The sequence below is a fragment of the Salvelinus alpinus genome, chromosome 2 (assembly GCF_045679555.1).
Source record: "Salvelinus alpinus chromosome 2, SLU_Salpinus.1, whole genome shotgun sequence".
Lineage (NCBI taxonomy): Eukaryota > Metazoa > Chordata > Actinopteri > Salmoniformes > Salmonidae > Salvelinus > Salvelinus alpinus.
The window spans coordinates 111,544,331-111,564,878 of NC_092087.1; the positions used below are offsets into that span (position 1 = coordinate 111,544,331).

The 20,548-nt window shown below is 42.0% G+C and overlaps 1 protein-coding gene and 1 long non-coding RNA gene across 2 annotated transcripts in view; one reads left to right on the plus strand and one right to left on the minus strand.

Annotated features, from left to right (window-relative positions):
• LOC139549388 (zinc finger protein 180-like) overlaps positions 1–20,548 on the plus strand; it is a 175,557-nt gene that overhangs the window by 58,447 nt on the left and 96,562 nt on the right. The window lies entirely within an intron of this gene.
• LOC139550467 (uncharacterized) lies at positions 1,491–16,578 on the minus strand. The gene is made up of 3 exons (XR_011670049.1): positions 16,089–16,578; positions 3,076–3,147; positions 1,491–2,649 (listed from the first exon to the last, which is right to left on the minus strand). It is a non-coding gene; the product is annotated as an uncharacterized lncRNA (long non-coding RNA).

Here is a 20,548-nt window from a genome sequence, read left to right on the forward strand (position 1 = left end):
TCATTGTCAGTCAACATATTTTTTCTGTGATTTCTTATTTTCGTCAACCGTTCCATCGCATCTTAAACTTCTTAACGTGCCGGCATTGGGGCCGGGGGGGCTGCTGCTGCGCTAGTGACTGTTAGACTTTCTTCAGCAAAGATGGCGGACAGAAATACCAGGAGAGAGTGGTACACCTACACAGAACTGAACTGGATCAAAGATGGCGGACAGAAATACTTGGAGAGAGGGGTACCCCTACACAGAACTGAACTGAATCAAAGATGGCGGACAGAAATACTAGGATGGAAGCAAATGTAAGGAATTATAACGTCATAACGAATCGTGCAAAAACATGTACAGTTGACAGGAATGTTATTTAGTGTAGAAACAAACGATTTTTATCATAAAGTTAATTTACAAAAATCGTGATTTAGCCAGCTAGCTGACTAGCTAACATCAGCTAGCTGGCTAGCTTTATGTCTGTTGTGACATGAGTATAAAATTGTACTTCTGGTTGTTTTTAGGGACTCCTGAAACAACCAGAAAACCAGGCGGTCGTTTTGTGAAACAGTGGATGTATAGAATCTAACTAGCAAGAATGTTCTTGCTTATTGTGCAGTGGATGATTAAAATACCTGTATGCCTATGGATGTGTAGCTAGCTATCTAGCCGATCTGTGTATGGACCCAAACGTTTGGTATACATATTAGTTCAGAACCTAGCTATGAACCTCAGCTATCATAGCCAGTTGTATCAACTTCAAAACAGCCTGAATGACATTAAAACATCTCTAGGATAGGGGCAGCATTTTCACGTTTGGATGAAAAGCATACCCAAAGTTAACTGCCAGCTACTCATCCCCAGAAGATAAGATATGCATATTATTAGTAGATTTGGATAGAAAACACTCGGAAGTTTCTAAAACTGTTTGAATCATGTCTGTGAGTATAACATAACTTATTTAGCAGGCGAAACCCCGAGGACAAACCATTCAGATTTTCTTTTTTGAGGTCACTCTCTTTTTAATGGGGTTTCATTGGGAATCCAGATTTCTAATTGACCTTCTTGCAGTTCCTACCGCTTCCACTGGATGTCAACAGTCTTTAGAAATTGGTTGAGGTTTTTTCCTTTGTGTAATGAAGAAGTACGGCCATCCAGAACGAGGGTAACTTGAAGTGTACTGTTAGATAGAGGCACGTGACCAGAAAGCTAGCTACAGTTTGTTTTAATCCTGTATTGAACACAAATCATCCCGTCTTCAATTTTATCGATTATTTACGTTAAAAAATACCTAAAGTTGTATTACAAAAGTAGTTTGAAATGTTTTGGCAAAGTTTACAGGTAACTTTTGAGATATTTTGTAGTCACGTTGCACAAGTTGGAACCAGTGTTTTTCTGGATCAAACGCGGCAAATAAATGGACATTTTGGATATATATCGACGGAATTCATCGAACAAAAGGACCATTTGTGATGTTTATAGGACATATTGGAGTGCCAACAACAGAAGCTCGTCAAAGGTAAGGCATGAATTATATTTTTATTTCTGCGTTTCGTGTCGCGCCTGCAGGGTTGAAATATGCTTCTCTCTCTTTGTTTACTATGGTGCTATCCTCAGATAATAGCATCGTTTGCTTTTGCCCGAAAAGCCCATTTGAAATCTGACATGTTGGCTGGATTCACAAGTGTAGCGTTAATTTGGTGTATTGCGTGTGTGATTTCATGAAAGTTTGATTTTTATAGTAATTTATTTGAATTTGTCTCTCTGCATTTTTAGCATCCCACATATCCCAGAGAAGTTAATGAAGCCTATGGATTGAGTAGAATATATTATCATGTTGTGCCAAGGATGCAAGTCGTATATACATGTATTTATTACCATGCATGAGATCCCCACATTGTAGCCTGTACATTTAATATATTCACTGATCATGTACTCTACCTTGGCAAATAAAGGTGCAGTTTAGGTATGAATGTCTTTGAGATTATTTTTCAGTCATATCCAATACCAGGAGTATCAAATTCCAGTCTTTGAATGATGCTGTGTCTGCATGTATGTATTAGAATTATACACTTCAACAGTGTTTACCAATCTTGGTCCTGGGACATCAATGGTTACACATTGTAACTACTAGACTAGAAACAGGATTTAACTAGTTAATTCATATATACAGAAATATAATGTTAAAAAACAGAACACTACACTCCCTATGCATCATGTAAATACTCTTAACACCGGTTCATCTCAACATCTAATGCCCTTCATCTGCATTGATCTGATAAACACAGGATAGGTGGAGTATTTCATCACATAACACTTCATTTCAACCAGTAGAGAATGTGAAACGCTTGATTGAAAAGCTCATTATCCAAGTGTTATAAATACAAGTTCAATCTGTACTTCAATGCACATCTGTTGTGCATTATAAAAACAGAGGAAGAAAGAGGAGGTGGAGAGAGAGGTGTAAAAGACAGAAAGGGAAAGAGGTAAGCACATAGGAGCAGGGAAGGCAGCACATGATTAATGAAACACAGTGCTACCTAAATATTCTCTCAGTTCATCACAATTACATAACAGTGTCTCTAGTCGGCCCACAGGTTATCTTAAAAGCAGCTGAGGTGGCGATGATGGGACTGGGGGTTGGCATCCTCTCACATCAAAACATATCTGCAGACGAGAGACAGATGGAGAACGAGAGCATGTTTAAGCCTTGTGTTTTTAGTTTTTATTCTAACATTGTTAGTCATCAATCAGGAGGTGAAATGCAAAACTGACCTGGGATCATTAACTCTGGGACTACATTTACATTTACATTTAAGTCATTTAGCAGACGCTCTTATCCAGAGCGACTTACAAATTGGTGCATTCACCTTATGACCTCCAGTGTATAATATAAACTGACCTGGGATCATTAACTCAGGGACTACTGCATCTATCTGTATTTCAATGTAAAGCATCTCTTTAATAATACTTCCTGTATAATATAAACTGACCTGGGATCATTAACTCTGGGACTACTGCATCTATCTGTATTTCAATGTAAAGCATATCTTTAATAATTCTTCCTGTTGACCTGACCAAGTGACCTCTCACCTCTGATCATGCTGTGCCCTCTATGTAGCCAGTTCAGATGCAGGAGGGGTTCACCGACACAGCTGATATAACCTAGAGGATTTAGGGAGAAGGGAATCTGGGAGAACAGGAATCTGTGTGGCCTCACCTGGTGTCCACACCACACTAAGTGGCTGCAGGACAAACAATATAGCGTAGTTATACACCTGAGCCTGCTTACTGCACAACACAAGCCATCAATCAGATTGATACAGGAGTGTGTGGGTTATAGGGTGTCTAATTGCTTTACATTTCTTCAATATGGGTGATTTAAAATAGCCTGTTTTGTTTTTGCACAGACATCTCACCCTTACCTAAACAGCACCCTCACCTGAGAAGTAGAAATCAAAGGGAGAGAAACTATGAATTGAATAACTGCAGTTGACATAGCTAAGTAAATGGAAGAATACTCTTATTGTAATGTGAATGGCTCTTAAAAGAGCCTTTGGTTGTGCATAGTGTAGTCTATGGTGTTGCCAGGGAACAGCACCCTCTTTGAAGAAGTAGGAGGTGAAGATCTCCTGCACACGGATTGCCTCTCTTGCTGCATTGTTGGACCCCATCCTTGAAACATCCTGCAGAGCAGCAGACTCCTCCTCTGCGACACGGCGGCGAGCTGCAGATCCCCTCCTGGTCCTCGTGTCCATCCTCATGAAGTTACGCAGGACACAGGTAGCCTTCACACATCTTAATTCCTCCAGGAGGCAGTACCAGATGACCCTGGTCACCCAACCTTGCAGTGCCCTACACGTTAACTGTAGGCAATCGTTTTGAAGGAATCTCCAGTTACAAGGTATCTGTAGGAATATGGAAGACAATGTAATTACTAGACTGTTACATCACCAGGTCATTGTGGATTACTAAAGTATAATATCCCTGATAACAAATCATGATAACATTGGATTGATAGATGCATGGGCACACATATGTACATGTGTAACATGTGACAATAACAGGATCATATCAAGGATGGCATCACAAATTAATACATAAATACCTCTTGAAGCGTGATGATGAGTTGATCATTTGAATCAGCTGTGCAGTGCTGAGGCAAAAACAACAATGTACCTCTTTGAGTCCCCAGGACTGAGAACCACTGCTCTTCACTGGGACCTCTTCATATGTAGACTGGCTTTCATAGCGCTCTTTATCTGAGAACAGAAAACCTCACAAGAAACACACTTCATTATAGTCAAATTACACCACACTGAATATTATGTTACTATTATCTCCGTCCTCACTTCTAGGGACAGGAACTACACAAAAGTACCTTCCCTATCCAGAATAGCCTCCTCTCTCACTGACAGTTGGGGCTGCTATCCTTTCACCCTCCATGGCTGTTAGCTAGCTACCTACAAATGCTTTTGGAGTTTGTTTTTGACAGTGATAAATACATCAAGATAGTTAGCTAGCTAATATGAAGTTAGGTAGCTGGTGATATTTCATTCACTTAGCTAGCTATCTATACAGAATGTGAAGTTGGCTGGATAGCTAGCTAGCCAACTAGCTAGCTCATTTAGCAGCTCATTAGAGTTAGCCTGCACTGTAGCTAGTTAGCTAATAATACATCGTTGTTTTTACATTTCCAAAATCTATTTCCTTACTTGAATAGGTTCTCCCAGCCATGTGGACAACTGGAAACAGGGCAGCAAAGTTTGTCCCCAGAGCGTGTTAGAGGACATTACTATTGAAATATGTAGCCATTTAATAACCAGACCTTCATACAAACTTGCTCTGCTGAATTCTTGACGGAGTCACAACGGGCAGGCAGAGCGGCACACAGCAATTTACCGCCATTTATCTAGTGTACATTCACCCTCAGTCACCTTGTCCTAGAGAGATTTACATGGTTATCAAAACGTCACACCAGGGTGAGCCTAAACAAAACACAGCCCTGTGGGAAAAATGAATGGTGGAAAAACGATGTGAACCATTTCCCTGTTTGACCTGTATTTGTTATGGATATTATGACTCTACAGCGCCCCCCAGTGGACGGGTCACAATATGTTCCATTGATAAAGCAGACTTTATTTAACCTCCATGACGGGTCACAATATGTTCCATTGATAAAGCAGACTTTATTTAACCTTCATGACGGGTCACAATATGTTCCATTGATAAAGCAGACTTTATTTAACCTTCATGACGGGTCACAATATGTTCCATTGATAAAGCAGACTTTATTTAACCTCCATGACATCTTGTTTTTACATGACGTTGTAGATTGCAGCGGTATATAGTATATATATTTAGGATGTTTTCAGTGTGTTTTTAACCCTTTCAGACAATGGATTAATCGCAATTTTAAAAAACAGTACACTAACATTACACTAAGTAAACTCAATTTTGACAGTCCAAAAGAAAACACACATTCTCAGTCAAAAACACAAGTCTTTTTTAGGTACCTTAACCCGGGTAAATCTCTTTCCACACTGGGAGCAGTGGTGCATCTTTTTTTCCTGTGTGTGTCCTCTCATGCTGGTTCAGGTTTCCTAACTGGACAAAATTATTTCCACAATGGGAACATTGGTAAGGCTTTTCTCCTGTGTGTATTCTCTCATGCTTCTTCAGGCTCCCTAACCACCTAAAACTCTTTCCACACAAGGAGCAGTGGTAAGGCTTCTCTTCTTTGTGTATTCTCTTATGTGTTTTCAGGCTCCCTAACTGAGTAAAACTCTTTCCACACAAGGAGCAGTGATGTCGTCCTGCTGGTTTGGACGTCTCTGGGTCTGGTTCCCCTGAAGGACTCTTCCTGCTGTCAGAAGGAGAGTCTGGTCTCTCTCCTGTCAAAGACAAACATATTATTTAATTAAACAGACTTGAATGAAACCTCCACATGATCAAACTTCCTATGACGTTTAATCTAGACTAGATCCCTCAATAACCTGAAGTCAGTTTTCACAAGTATTATAAAACCAACTTCAAAATTCAGGTCTCTGTGTGCTTCTTAGGATGTCCCGGCAGGTAATTCACTTCTAACTTAAGTCTTGCAGGTGTTTACATAGTTTGACACATCTGCCAGGTGATTCACTTCTAACTTAAGTCTTGCAAGTGTTGTTGACATGGTTTGGCACATCTGCCAGGGGATTCACTTCTAACTTAAGTCTTGCAGGTGTTTACATAGTTTGACACATCTGCCAGGTGATTCACTTCTAACTTAAGTCTTGCAAGTGTTGTTGACATGGTTTGGCACATCTGCCAGGTGATTCACTTCTAACTTAAGTCTTGCAGGTGTTTACATGGTTTGACACATCTGCCAGGTGATCGAAAAATCAGTACCAGCGTATTATTATTACTTTGTTGTACTTTTACCCCTTTTTCGTGAAATCCAATTGTAACTCCCCTCCGGACTCGGGGGAGAGGCGAAGGTCGAGAGCCATGCATCCTCCTAAACACGACCCTGCCAAGCCACACTGCACTTCTTGACACACTGCTCGCTTAAAACTTCTTATGGCTGAGATCCCGGTAACGGGATCGATATGACAAGAGCCAGTGAAAGTGCAGGGCGCCAAATTCAAACAACAGAAAACTCATAATTAAAATTCCTCATACATACATGTATTTTATACCATTTTAAAGGTAATCTTGTTGTTAATCCCACCAAAGTGTCCGATTTCAAATCGGATTTTCTGCGAAAGCACCACAAACGATTATGTTAGGTCACCGCCAAATTGACAGACAAAACAGTCATTTCTCCAGCCAAAGATAGGAGTCACAAAAAACACAAATAGAGATACAATGAATCACTAACCTTTGATGATCTTCATCAGATGACACTCATAAGACTTCATGTTACACAATACATGTATGTTTTGTTTGATAAAGTTCATATTTATATTAAAAAATCTGAGTTTACATTGGCGTGTTACGTTCACTAGTTCCAAAAACATCCAGTGATTTTGCATAGCCACAGCGATTCAACAGAAATACTCATCATAAATGTAGATGATAATACAAGTTATACACATGGAATTATAGATATACCTCTCCTTAATGCAACCGCTGTGTCAGATTTCAAAAGAACTTTACGGAAAAAGCAAACCATCCAATGATCTGAGACGGCGCTCAGAACAATAGTCAAATTAGCCGCCATGTTGGAGTCAACAGAAACCAGAAAATACATGATAAATATTCCCTTACCTTTGATGATCTTCATCAGAATGCACTCCCAGGAATCCCAGGTCCACAATAAATGCTTGATTTGTTCGATAATGTCCGTTATTTATGTCCAATTAGCTACTTTTGTTAGCGCGTTTGGTAAACAAATCCAAAGTCACAAAGAGCGTTCCCTAAAAGCTGACGAAATGTCCAAAAATGCATTAACAGTCAGTAGAAACATGTCAAACTATGTATTGAATCAATCTTTAGAATGTTTTTAACATAAATCTTGAATAACGTTCCAACCGGAGAATTACATTGACTTCAGATGAGCGATGGAACAGAGCTCTCTCTCATGTGAACGCGCATGGTTAGAGGATGGTCAGGTCATGGCAGACCTGACTAATTCCCCTCTCATTCGGCCCCCCTTCACAGTAGAGGCATCAGACAACGTTCTACAGACTGTTGACATCTAGTGGAAGCCAAAAACTCATCCACATCTCGCTGTGATTTCAATAGGATCTTGGTTGAAAATCGACCCGCCTCATAATTCCCACTTCCTGTTTGGATTTTTTTCTCAGGTTTTTCCCTGCCATGTGAGTTCTGTCATACTCACAGACATCATTCAAACAGTTTTAGAAACTTCTGAGTGTTTTCTATCCAATATGAATAATACTATGCATATATTAGCAACTGGGACTGAGGAGCAGGCAGTTTACTATGGGCACCTCTGTTCACCTTTCATCCAAGCTAGTCAAAACTGCCCCTGCAGCCATAAGAAGTTAACTACCCTGGAAGCCAGTGTCGGAGGAAACACCGTTCAGCTGGCGACCGAAGTCAGCGTGCATGCGCCCGGCTGCCACAAGGAGTCGCTAGAGCGCGATGCGACAAGGACGTCCCGGGCCGGCCAAACCTTCCCCTAACCTGGACAATGCTGGGACAATTGTGCGCCGCCTCTATGAGACTCCCGATCACAGCTGGTTGTGATACAGCCTGGATTAGAACCAGGGACTGGTTGACAAGCATGACAAGCATACCCATAACATGATGCAGCCACCACCATGCTTGAAAATATGAAGAGTGGTAGTCAGTGATGTGTTGGATTTTCCCCAAACATAAAACACTTTGTATTCAGGATATAAAGTTAATTTCTTTGCCAATTATTTTTGCAGTATTACTTTAGTGCCTTATTGCAAACAGGATAAATGTTTTGTAATAAAAAAAAATCTGTACAGGCTTCCTTCTTTTCACTCTGTCATTTAGGTTAGTATTGTGGAGTAATTACAATGTTGTTGATCCATCCTCAGTTTTGTCCTATCACAACCTTTAAACACTAACTATTTTAAAGTCACCATAGGCCTCATGGTGAAATCCCTGAGCGGTTTCCTTCCTCTCCAGCAACTGAGTTAGGAAGGACGCCTGCATCTTTGTAGTGACTGGTTGTATTGATACATCATCTAAAGTGTCATTATTAACTTCACCATGCTCAAAGGGATATTCACCAATAGGTGTCTTTCTTTGCGAGGCATTAGACAACCTCCCTGGTCTTTGTGGTTGAATCTGTGTTTGAAATTCACTGCTCGACTGAGGGACATTACAGATAATTGTATGTGTGGGGTACAGAGATGAGGTAGTTATTCAACAACCATGTTAAACACTATTATTGCACACAGAGTGAGTCCCTGCAACTTATTATGTGACTTGTTGAGCAAAATCTTTACTCCTGCACTTATTTAGGCTTTTAATTACATTTGTAAACATCAAAGATGGCGGACAGAAATACTAGGATGGAAGCAAATGTAAGGGATTATAAAGTCATAACTAATCATGCAAAAACATGTACAGTTGACAGGAATGTTAGTTCATGTAGAGACAAACGATTATGCATTTTTTAAATCATAGTTCATTTACGAAAATCGTGATTTAGCCAGCTAGCTGACTAGCTAACATTAGCCAGCTAGCTGACTAGCTTTATGGGTGTTGTGACATGAGTATGAAATTGTAATTCTGGTTGTTTTTAGGACTCCTGAAACAACCAGCAAACCAGACTGTCGTTTTGGGAAACAGTGGATGTATATAATCTAGCTAGCTGAAGATTTTACTGCAAATTGAATGTACAATTTTGTAAGCTTTCCTTGCTTATATTTGCTATGCAGATAGATGAAATCACGTAGCTAGCTATGTTCTTGCTTATTGTGCAGTGGATGATTAAAATCCCTGTATACCCATGGATGTGTAGCTAGCTATCTAGCCGATCTGTGTATGGACCCAAACGTTTGGTATACATATTACTTCAGAACCTAGCTGTGAACCTCAGTTATCATAGCCAGTTGTATCAACTTCAAAACAGCCTGAATGACATTAATGAAGCCTATGGATTGAGTAGAATATAATATCATGTTGTGCCAATGTAACGGATGTGAAATGGCTAGCTAGTTAGCGGGTACGCGCTAGTAGCATTTCAATCAGTTACGTCACTTGCTCTGAAACCTAGAAGTAGGGTTGCACCTTGCTCTGCAAGGGCCGCGGCTTTTGTGGAGCGATGGGTAACGACGCTTCGTGGGTGTCAGTTGTTGATGTGTGCAGAGGGTCCCTGGTTCGCGCCCGGGTCGGGGCGAGGGGACGACGTAAAGTTATACTGTTACACCAAGGATGCAAGTCTTATATACATGTAGTTATTACCATGCATGAGATCCCCACATTGTAGCCTGTACATTTAATATATTCACTGATCATGTACTCTACCTTGGCAAATAAAGGTGCAGTTTAGGTATGAATGTCTTTGAGATGATTTTTCAGTCATATCCAATACCAGGAGTATCAAATTCCAGTCTTTGAATGACACTGTGTCTGCATGTATGTATTACAATTATACACTTCAACAGTGTTTACCAATCTTGGTCCTGGGACATCAATGGTTACACATTGTAACTACTAGACTAGAAACAGGATTTAACTAGTTAATTCATATATACAGAAATATAATGTTAAAAACAGAACACTACACTTCCTATGCATCATGTAAATACTCTTAACACCGGTTCATCTCAACATCTAATGCCCTTCATCTGCATTGATCTGGTAAAACACAGGATAGGTGGAGTATTTCATCACATTACACTTCATTTCAACCAGTAGAGAATGTGAAACGCTTTATTGAAAAGCTCATTATCCAAGTGATATAAATACAATGCACATCTGTTGTGAATTATAAAAACAGAGGAAGAAAGAGGTGGTGGTGGGAGAGGTGTAAAAGACAGAAAGGGAAAGAGGTAAGCACATAGGAGCAGGGAAGGCAGCACATGATTAATGAATCACAGTGCTACCTAAATATTCTCTCAGTTCATCACAATTACATAATAGTGTCTCTAGTCGGCCTAAAGGTTATCTTAAAAGCAGTTGAGGTGGTCGATGATGGGACTGGGGGTTGGCATCCTCTCACATCAAAACATATCTGCAGATGAGAGACAGATGGAGAGAGAGAGCATGTTTAAGCCTTGTGTTTTTATTTTTTATTCTAACATTGTTAATCATCAATCAGGAGGTGAAATTCAAAACTGACCTGGGATCATTAACTCAGGGACTACTGCATCTCTCTGTATTTCAATGTAAAGCATCTCTTTAATAATACTTCCTGTATAATATAAACTGACCTGGGATCATTAACTCTGGGACTACAGCATCTATCTGTATTTCAATGTAAAGCATCTCTTTAATAATACTTCCTGTATAATATAAACTGACCTGGGATCATTAACTCTGGGACTACTGCATCTATCTGTATTTCAATGTAAAGAATCTCTTTAATAATACTTCCTGTATAATATAAACTGACCTGGGATCATTAACTCTGGGACAATTGCATCTCTGTCTGTATTTCAATGTAAAGCATCTCTTTAATACTTCCTGTATAATATAAACTGACCTGGGATCATTAACTCTGGGACTACTGCATCTCTCTGTATTTCAATGTAAAGCATCTCTTTAATAATACTTCCTGTTGACCTGACCATGTGACCTCTCACCTCTGATCATGCTGTGCCCTCGATGTAGCCAGTTCAGATGCAGGAGGGGTTCACCGACACAGCTGATATAACCTAGAGGATTTAGGGAGAAGGGGAGAGAGGGATGAAGTGAAGGAGAGAGACTGTTATTGAGAAAATAAGGTAGTTAAAGCCACAGTGTTCAACTGGAATCTGTGTGTGGCCTCACCTGGTGTCCACACCACACTAAGTGGCTGCAGAGTACTTTATGCTGAAAAACATGAACGGACACACAAGGACAAACAATATAGCGTAGTTATAGAAATAATGAAGTGTCTTACTATTCTCCATGGTTGGCCCTCTTGCCTATTCTTTGAAGGTGGAAGGAGTCACAGTTATACACCTGAACCTGCTTACTGCACAACACAATCCATCAATCAGATTGATACATGAGTGTGTAGGTGTGGGTTATAGGGTGTCTAATTGCTCTACATTTCTTCAAAATGGGTGATTTAAAACAGGCTGTTTTGTTTTTGCACAGACATCACACCCTTACCTAAACAGCACCCTCACCTGAGAAGTAGAAATCAAAGGGAGAGAAACTGTGAATTGAATAACTGCAGTTGACATAGCTAAGTAAATGGAAGAATACTCTTATTGCAATGTGAATGGCTCTTAAAAGAGCCTTTGGTTGTGCATAGTGTAGTCTATGGTGTTGCCAGGAGTAGGGGAGTGTGTACTTACGTTTTGCCCTGTCTGCATCCTGGGAGTAGGGGAGTGTACTTACGTTTTGCCCTGCGTGCATCCTGGGAGTAGGGGAGTGTGTACTCACGTTTTGCCCTGCGTGCATCCTGGGAGTAGGGGAGTGTGTACTTACGTTTTGCCCTGTCTGCATCCTGGGAGTAGGGGAGTGTGTACTTACGTTTTTCCCTGTCTGCATTCTGGGAGTAGGGGAGTGTGTACTTACGTTTTGCCCTGCGTGCATCCTGGGAGTAGGGGAGTGTGTACTCACGTTTTGCCCTGCGTGCATCCTGGGAGTAGGGGAGTGTGTACTTACGTTTTGCCCTGCGTGCATCCTGGGAGTAGGGGAGTGTGTACTTACGTTTTGCCCTGCGTGCATCCTGGGAGTAGGGGAGTGTGTACTTACGTTTTGCCCTGCCTGCATCCTGGGAGTAGGGGAGTGTGTACTTACGTTTTGCCCTGCGTGCATCCTGGGAGTAGGGGAGTGTGTACTTACGTTTTGCCCTGCGTGCATCCTGGGAGTAGGGGAGTGTGTACTTACGTTTTGCCCTGCGTGCATCCTGGGAGTAGGGGAGTGTGTACTCACGTTTTGCCCTGTCCTCATCCTGGGAGTAGGGGAGTGTGTACTCACGTTTTGCCCTGCCTGCATCCTGGGAGTAGGGGAGTGTGTACTTACGTTTTGCCCTGCGTGCATCCTGGGAGTAGGGGAGTGTGTACTTACGTTTTGCCCTGCGTGCATCCTGGGAGTAGGGGAGTGTGTACTTACGTTTTGCCCTGCGTGCATCCTGGGAGTAGGGGAGTGTGTACTTACGTTTTGCCCTGCCTGCATCCTGGGAGTAGGGGAGTGTGTACTTACGTTTTGCCCTGCGTGCATCCTGGGAGTAGGGGAGTGTGTACTTACGTTTTGCCCTGCGTGCATCCTGGGAGTAGGGGAGTGTGTACTTACGTTTTGCCCTGCGTGCATCCTGGGAGTAGGGGAGTGTGTACTTACGTCTTGCCCTGCGTGCATCCTGGGAGTAGGGGAGTGTGTACTTACATCTTGCCCTGCCTGCATCCTGGGAGTAGGGGAGTGTGTACTTACGTGTTGCCCTGCCTGCATCCTGGGAGTAGGGGAGTGTGTACTTACGTTTTGCCCTGCGTGCATCCTGGGAGTAGAGGAGTGTGTACTTACGTTTTGCCCTGCGTGCATCCTGGGAGTAGGGGAGTGTTCCTGCTCAAATCATTTTGATGCACTATGAGAGGTAGGCACGCTTTTTCTGTCGTCTTCAGAAAAGCTAAGGTATTAGCAGGCTCCTCGAATGATCCTACTCCGCTAGCCAGCACCTCTCCTAAACAGGTGTTCACCGGACGTGCTACCTGTCCCAGACCTGCTGTTTTCAACTCTCTAGAGACCGCAGGAGCGGTAGAGATACTCTCAATGATCGGCTATGAAAAGCCAACTGACATTTACTCCTGAGGTGCTGACCTGTTGCACCCTCGACAACCACTGTGATTATTATTATTTGACCATGCTGGTAATTTATGAACATTTGAACATCTTGGCCATGTTCTGTTATAATCTCCACCCGGCAGAGCCAGAAGAGGACTGGCCACCCCTCATAGCCTGGTTCCTCTATAGGTTTCTTCCTAGGTTTTGGCCTTTCCACAGAGTTTTTCCTAGCCACCGTGCTTCTACACCTGCATTGCTTGTTGTTTGGGGTTTTAGGCTGGGTTTCTGTACAGTACTTTGAGATATCAGCTGATGTAAGAAGGGCTATATAAATACATTTGGTTGATTCTACTCTGCTAGCCAGCACCTCTCCTAAACAGGTGTTCTACTCTGCTAGCCAGCACCTCTCCTAAACAGGTGTTCTACTCCGCTAGCCAGCACCTCTCCTAAACAGGTGTTCTACTCCGCTAGCCAGCACCTCTCCTAAACAGGTGTTCTACTCTGCTAGCCAGCACCTCTCCTAAACAGGTGTTCTACTCCGCTAGCCAGCACCTCTCCTAAACAGGTGTTCTACTCCGCTAGCCTGCACCTCTCCTAAACAGGTGTTCTACTCTGCTAGCCAGCACCTCTCCTAAACAGGTGTTCTACTCTGCTAGCCAGCACCTCTCCTAAACAGGTGTTCTACTCTGCTAGCCAGCACCTCTCCTAAACAGGTGTTCTACTCTGCTAGCCAGCACCTCTCCTAAACAGGTGTTCTACTCTGCTAGCCAGCACCTCTCCTAAACAGGTGTTCTACTCTGCTAGCCAGCACCTCTCCTAAACAGGTGTTCTACTCCGCTAGCCAGCACCTCTCCTAAACAGGTGTTCTACTCCGCTAGCCAGCACCTCTCCTAAACAGGTGTTCTACTCTGCTAGCCAGGACCTCTCCTAAACAGGTGTTCTACTCTGCTAGCCAGCACCTCTCCTAAACAGTTGTTCTACTCTGCTAGCCAGCACCTCTCCTAAACAGGTGTTCTACTCTGCTAGCCAGCACCTCTCCTAAACAGGTGTTCTACTCTGCTAGCCAGCACCTCTCCTAAACAGGTGTTCTACTCCGCTAGCCAGCACCTCTCCTAAACAGGTGTTCTACTCCGCTAGCCAGCACCTCTCCTAAACAGGTGTTCTACTCTGCTAGCCAGCACCTCTCCTAAACAGGTGTTCTACTCTGCTAGCCAGCACCTCTCCTAAACAGGTGTTCTACTCTGCTAGCCAGCACCTCTCCTAAACAGGTGTTCTACTCCGCTAGCCAGCACCTCTCCTAAACAGGTGTTCTACTCCGCTAGCCAGCACCTCTCCTAAACAGGTGTTCTACTCTGCTAGCCAGCACCTCTCCTAAACAGGTGTTCTACTCTGCTAGCCAGCACCTCTCCTAAACAGTTGTTCTACTCTGCTAGCCAGCACCTCTCCTAAACAGGTGTTCTACTCTGCTAGCCAGCACCTCTCCTAAACAGGTGTTCTACTCTGCTAGCCAGCACCTCTCCTAAACAGGTGTTCTACTCCGCTAGCCAGCACCTCTCCTAAACAGGTGTTCTACTCCGCTAGCCAGCACCTCTCCTAAACAGGTGTTCTACTCTGCTAGCCAGCACCTCTCCTAAACAGGTGTTCTACTCTGCTAGCCAGCACCTCTCCTAAACAGGTGTTCTACTCTGCTAGCCAGCACCTCTCCTAAACAGGTGTTCTACTCTGCTAGCCAGCACCTCTCCTAAACAGGTGTTCTACTCCGCTAGCCAGCACCTCTCCTAAACAGGTGTTCTACTCTGCTAGCCAGCACCTCTCCTAAACAGGTGTTCTACTCTGCTAGCCAGCACCTCTCCTAAACAGGTGTTCTACTCTGCTAGCCAGCACCTCTCCTAAACAGTTGTTCTACTCTGCTAGCCAGCACCTCTCCTAAACAGTTGTTCTACTCTGCTAGCCAGCACCTCTCCTAAACAGGTGTTCTACTCTGCTAGCCAGCACCTCTCCTAAACAGGTGTTCTACTCTGCTAGCCAGCACCTCTCCTAAACAGGTGTTCTACTCCGCTAGCCAGCACCTCTCCTAAACAGGTGTTCTACTCCGCTAGCCAGCACCTCTCCTAAACAGGTGTTCTACTCTGCTAGCCAGCACCTCTCCTAAACAGGTGTTCTACTCTGCTAGCCAGCACCTCTCCTAAACAGGTGTTCTACTCTGCTAGCCAGCACCTCTCCTAAACAGGTGTTCTACTCCGCTAGCCAGCACCTCTACTAAACAGGTGTTCTACTCCGCTAGCCAGCACCTCTCCTAAACAGGTGTTCTACTCCGCTAGCCAGCACCTCTCCTAAACAGGTGTTCTACTCCGCTAGCCAGCACCTCTCCTAAACAGGTGTTCTACTCCGCTAGCCAGCACCTCTCCTAAACAGGTGTTCTACTCTGCTAGCCAGCACCTCTACTAAACAGGTGTTCTACTCTGCTAGCCAACACCTCTCCAACAGGTGTTCTACTCTGCTAGCCAGCACCTCTCCTAAACAGGTGTTCTACTCCGCTAGCCAGCACCTCTCCTAAACAGGTGTTCTACTCTGCTAGCCAGCACCTCTCCTAAACAGGTGTTCTACTCTGCTAGCCAGCACCTCTCCTAAACAGGTGTTCTACTCTGCTAGCCAGCACCTCTCCTAAACAGGTGTGCGTTTCTTTCGCCTCTAGATTGGATGCATTGATCCATTGTTAACGTTCTGTTTAAGACGGTACTTACTGGTGTTAATCCGATCTTCTTCCTCCTTCTACAATCCAAAAACTGCATCCTCTTCTTTCACTGTAACATCCTCCTCCTCTTTCACTCTGAACGCGTCTTCCTCTTCTTTAACTGAAACATCTTTCTCTTCTTCTTTCACGGTAACAGCCTCATCCTCTACTTGTTTTTGTATTGTAACAGTCTCCTCTTCCTCTTCCTCCTCCTCTTTGACGACAATGTTCAGTCCCATAGATTCTTTCTCCGTCCAGCAGACCTCCTCTTTTTTAACAGAAGGAGAGTAGTTTAGTGAGCTCATGGTCGGAGATGTTAGCTAGCTAGGCTAATGCTAACTTAACCAGCCAACAAGTACATACGACAGAAGTGTGTTTAATACACAGCGCCTAATATACACCAAAACAGTGTAAAGAGCGTGAATGTTGTAGCCATGTTTGCTCGAAAGCTACCGAGGTGTCTGACTAGCTGTTGTTGTTGAAGGAGCGTCCCGTCCACTAGATTATACGTCACACTGGCAGTATCGCCTGAACCTAAAAGACGCACATCGCCATCTGCTGACTGGAGTGGGCAACGCAGTTGAGGAACCAAAAGTTTATTTTTCATTTATTTCATAAAAGTGTAATCTAACCAAAGTCTTGCAGATGTTTACATGGTTTGACACATCTGCCAGGTGATTCACTACTAACCGAAGTCTTGCAGGTGTTTACATGGTTTGACACATCTGCCAGGTGATTCACTTCTAACCGAAGTCTTGCAGGTGTTTACATGGTTTGACACATCTGCCAGGTGATTCACTTCTAACCGAAGTCTTGCAGGTGTTTACATGGTTTGACACATCTGCCAGGTGATTCACTTCTAACCGAAGTCTTGCAGGTGTTTACATGGTTTGACACATCTTCCAGGTGATTAAAAATCTAATTTCAGTACCAGTGTATTATATATATTTTTTTTCACCAATGTCATGAAATCCAATTGCAACTCCTCTACGGACTCGGGGGAGAGGCGAAGGTCGAGAGCCGTGCGTCCTCCGAAACACGACCCTGCCAAGCCGCACTGCACATCTTGACACACTGCTCGCTTAACCTGGAAGTGATACTGCCTGGATTAGAACCATAAAATTATGCAGCTGATGATCATTAGATTAGAACCAGGGACTGTAGTTACACCTCTAGTTTCGCCAATGACAAGCATACCCATTACATGATGCAGCCACCACCATGCTTGAAAATATGTAGTCAGTGATGTGTTGAATTTGCCCCAAACATAACGCTTTTGTATTCAGGATATAAAGTTAATTTCTTTCCCACATTGTTTTTCATTATTACTTTAGTGCCTCATTGCAAACAGAATGCATGTTTTGGAATATTTGTATTCTATACAGGCTTCCATCTTTTCACTCTGTCATTTAGGTTAGTATTGTGGAGTAACTACAATGTTGTTGATCCATCCTCAGTTTTCTCCTATCACAACCATTAAACACTAACTATTTTAAAGTCACCATTGGCCTCATGGTGAAATCCCTGAGCGGTTTCCTTCCTCTCCAGCAACTGAATTAGTGACTGGGTATATATTCATACACCATCTAAAGTGTAATTAATAACTTCACCATGCTCAAAGGGATATTCAATGTCTGCTTTTTTTTACCCATTTACCAATAGGTGCCCTTCTTTGCGAGGCATTGGAAAACCTCCCTGGTCTTTGTGGTTGAATCTGTGTTTGAAATTCACTGCTCGACTGAGGGACATTACAGATAATTGTATGTGTGGGGTACAGAGATGAGGTAGTCATTTAAAAATCATGTTAAACACTATTATTGCACACAGAGTGAGTCCCTGCAACTTATTATGTGACTTGTTAAGCAAAATCTTTACTCCTCAACTTATTTAGGCTTTTAATTACATTTGTAAACATTTCCAAAAACATAATTCCACTTTGACATTATGGGGTATTGAATCCATTTAACCCCAGTATCTCTACTTGCACATTCATCTTCTGCTATTCACATTCCCTACCATTCCAGTGTTTAATTGCTATATTGTAATTACTTCACCACCATGGTCTATTTATTGCCTAACCTCTCTTATCCTACCTTATTTGCACATGCTGTATATAGATTTTTCTACTGTATAATTGATTGTATGTTTGTTTATTCCATGTGTAACTCTGTGTTGTTGTATGTGTCATTGCAAATGAGAACTTCTTCTCAACTAGTCTACCTGGTTAAATAAAGGTGAAATAAAAATACATTTTAAATTCAGGATGTAACACAACAACATGTGGGACCAGTCAAGGGGTGTGAATACTTTCTGAAGTCTCTGTATTTATAAAACTCCCCCCACCCAGCAATCTAATAGCATCAGTAAAATCTGTTGAAACAAAACCACAGATAAATATACCTAACATAGTACAATCTAATAGCATCAGTCAAATCTGTTGAAATAAAACCACAGATAAATATACCTAACATAGTACAATCTAATAGCATCAGTAAAATCTGTTGAAATAAAACTACAGATAAATATACCTAACATAGTACAATCTAATAGCATCAGTAAAATCTGTTGAAATAAAACCACAGATAAATATACCTAACATAGTACAATCTAATAGCATCAGTAAAATCTGTTGAAATAAAACCACAGATAAATATACCTAACATAGTACATCTATTAAGCAATACATCACAATACAGCAGAAATAGTTACACATTATAGAGATCCATTCATGGATGTACAGGTCTGTTGGATAAACCTTCAGAAATAGTTACACATTATAGAGATCCATTCATGGATGAACAGGTCTGTTGGATAAACCTCCAGAAATAGTTACACATTATAGAGATCCATTCATGGATGTACAGGTCTGTTGGATAAACCTTCAGAAATAGTTACACATTATAGAGATCCATTCATGGATGTACAGGTCTGTTGGATAAACCTTCAGAAATAGTTACACATTATAGAGACCCATTCATGGATGTACAGGTCTGTTGGATAAACCTCCAGAAATAGTTACACATTATAGAGATCCATTCATGGATGTACAGGTCTGTTGGATAAACCTTCAGAAATAGTTACACATTATAGAGACCCATTCATGGATGTACAGGTCTGTTGGATAAACCTCCAGAAATAGTTACACATTATAGAGATCCATTCCTGGATGTACAGGTCTGTTGGATAAACCTCCAGAAATGTCCGCTGCTGATTTCTTCCAGGTGTCCATAGCGGACACCCTGGTCCTGTGAATCCTGGCCGTGGACAAATTCTCAGTCAGAAACATAAGTCAGAACACAGCCTCTCTATTCTCTCATGTGTTTTCAGGTCCTCTGACTGGGAAAATGTCTTTTCACAATGAGAGCAGTGGTATGTCTTCTCCTCCTGTGTATTAGTATGTTGGAAAGGCTTCTCTCCTGTGTGTGTTCTCTCATGCATTTTCAGACTCTTTGACAACCTAAAACTCTTTCCACACTGGGAACAGTGATACGGCATTTCTCCTGTGTGTATTCTCTCATGCGTTTTCAGACTCCCTGACAACCTAAAACTCTTTCCACAGTGAGAACAGTGGTGTTGGTTAGGCGTCTCTGGGTCTGTTTCCTCTGAGGAACTCTTCCCGCTGTCAGAGTCTGGTCTCTCTCCTGCCAAAAGATAAACAGATTATTTAGTTAAACAGAGAGACCTGAATGAAGCCTGTATTAAATAAAATTGTCTTCCTATGAGGTTTAATCTAGGCTAAATCCCTCAATAACCTGAGGTCAGTCTTCACAACATTACATCATTAAAAATAAACTTGGTGACGGTGAGATTTAAAAACGAATGATGTAGAGCTCCAAATCTAATCTCTCAGGGAATGTCATGATGTCATAATAAGAGCTCTATAATAATAGATAATGTCATGGTTACAGGCTGAGCAGAGCTCTATAATAATAGATAATGTCATGGTTACAGGCTGAGCAGAGCTCTATAATAATAGATAATGTCATGTTTATAGGCTGAGCAGAGCTCTATAATAATAGATAATGTCATGTTTATAGGCTGAGCAGAGCTCTATAATAATAGATAATGTCATGGTTACAGGCTGAACAGAGCTCTATAATAATAGATAATGTCATGTTTATAGGCTGAGCAGAGCTCTATAATAATAGATAATGTCATGTTTATAGGCTGAGCAGAGCTCTATAATAATAGATAATGTCATGTTTATAGGCTGAACAGAGCTCTATAATAATAGATAATGTCATGTTTATAGGCTGAGCAGAGCTCTATAATAATAGATAATGTCATGTTTTAGGCTGAACAGAGCTCTATAATAATAGATAATGTCATGTTTATAGGCTGAGCAGAGCTCTATAATAATAGATAATGTCATGTTTATAGGCTGAGCAGAGCTCTATAATAATAGATAATGTCATGTTTATAGGCTGAACAGAGCTCTATAATAATAGATAATGTCATGTTTATAGGCTG